The following is a 2264-nucleotide window of genomic DNA, read 5'->3' as shown; positions in this document are numbered from 1 at the left end:
TTAAAACAGACATTTGGATGGCGGGGAAGAAGAACAAACTGGGGAGGAGGGTAGAGAGAATGGTGCAGCAATGAAGGAATGAAAACCCAAAATCCCTGTAAATGTTCATTAAAACTAATAAAATTAAAAAAAAAAACATGAAGGAAGAAAATGAAGTAACAGAAGCAAAACTTTGTTATTGTTGTTTTTTGGGTGCCATTAAGTCCAGTAAAACTTAGTGACCCTATGAACAACAGATCTGAATTCTGTCCTATCCTGTGCCATCTTCATTATGCCACAAGAGCTCCCTAAGTCACAATTGTTGTTGTTATTGTGTACCGTCCATTTGGTACTGACCCGTAGCTGGGCTTGTCTTCAAACTGACATCATTACTCCTCACTAATTTGGAGAAGTCCTGACAGCAGATTTGCTCAATGATACAGTTCTTCTGATCTCCTGACTCTTTGGTAACAAAAGTGATTGTGTGCCCAAATAAAATTAAATAATTGAAACCCTCAATATTTTCTCTATCATAATGTTTCCTATTAGCCCAGTGGTGATGATTTTTGTTGTCTTGATGTTGAGATGTAATACACACTGAAAACTATAATCTTTGACCTGTAGCAAACATTTCAAGTCCTCCTCACTTTGAGCAAGGAAGGATCCACATAGGCTCAGTTGTTGATGAATCTTCCTCTGATGCTGATGTCACATTCTTCTCCTTGTGTACAGCTTCTCAAATTATTTGCTCAGTATGCAAATTGAATATCGAATAGATATAAAGTATACACTCCTAATACTTATTATTGTTGTTGTTAGGTTCCATCGAGTTGAGTACAACTCATAGTGACCTTATGAACAACAGATCTGAACCCTGTCCTAACCTGTGTCATTTTCATACTTCCTGACACACTAGAGCCCATTGTGACAGTAACTGTGTCAGTCTACCTGGTCGAGGGTCTTCCTCTCCTTTGCCAATCCTCTATCCTTTCCAACATCTGATCCTCTATCCTTCCCAGCATCATGTCCCTCTCCAAGGAACAGTCCCTCCTAGCAACATGCCCAAAGTATGTGAGGGGAAGTCTCATCATTCTTGTCTCCACAGAGCACTCCAGCTGCACCCTCTCCAAAACATATTTGTTTGTTTTTTTTAGTTGTCTATGGAATATCTGTTCATTGCTCTTCTCCAACACCACACCTCAAAGGCATCAATTCTTCTGTCATCCTTATTCATTGTCCTGTTCTCAGATACATAGGAAGTGACTGGAAAGAACATGACCTGGGTCAGACCCATCTTAGTCCTCAAACTGACAACATTACCCTTTATACTTATTCCGCAAACTGACATTATTATTCCTTGTATTTTTTTATTACATCTTCTTATTTTTCAACCATGCAGTGTTCTCTTGTTCTGTTTGTACAACAACTTCTTATTCTTGGCATAGGTTTAGTATGAGTATATTTATCCTCCCCCCACCCCTTTTTTTTCTTTTTAAATTTGGTATACCGTTGAATCGGATCTTACTGGTGCAGGAGGAGATTGCCTCTCTTCCAGTGGAGCATCTGATGGTTTCGAACTATGCACCAGTAGGCCACCAGAGCTCCTTTTGTATGAGCATATGTAAATGTTCTGGGATTCCCATTCTTCTTAATATATTAGCTATGTGTTATGATCTACACAGTCAAATGTTGTTGCATAGTAAGAGTGACAAATTTAGGGGCAGCATATGTATTTCTGAATCCTGGAGAATAGAGGATTATGCTTGGGGTTGATGCAAGACTCACAACTTAATACAGAAGAATCAGGAATGAAATTGCAAAATTTAGCTAGACAACAGATTAACCTAGAAGAGGCAATTAGTTTGACAGATTGGATAAAATCTGTGATTAAGTTTATCCTTTGAAGACAGTGTCCCACTTTCCTTCTGAATGGAACACTCCAGAGAGAGCGTTTAATGTTCTGCATATCCAAGCCATGCTGAAATGACTTTATGCATTCACCTAATGAGTATGCCCTTTGCAGAGTCTATAATAGAGGTTATAATCAGGAACTCTTCTAATATGAGCACCTCAGCTAGCTTTGCTACTGAAGAACAATACAACAATTAAAGAAGGTGTGACAACTCTATTGAAATTATTTCCCCTTATGTATTTTGGGGATACAAGGAACATCAGGGTGATTCACAGGCAAATTGGAAGAGACAATGTGGAAAATATTTACGCTAGTGGAGATTTTTACATGGTTACAACAACATGCATTATGCAGATGACACAACCTTGCTTAC

Source organism: Elephantulus edwardii, unplaced genomic scaffold, assembly GCF_000299155.1.
Source record: "Elephantulus edwardii isolate Elephantulus edwardi_28Jun2011 unplaced genomic scaffold, EleEdw1.0 scaffold00135, whole genome shotgun sequence".
In the NCBI taxonomy this organism is placed as follows: Eukaryota; Metazoa; Chordata; class Mammalia; order Macroscelidea; family Macroscelididae; genus Elephantulus; species Elephantulus edwardii.
The sequence above is the reverse complement of the archived record's forward strand: the minus strand, read 5'-3'. Positions refer to the sequence as shown.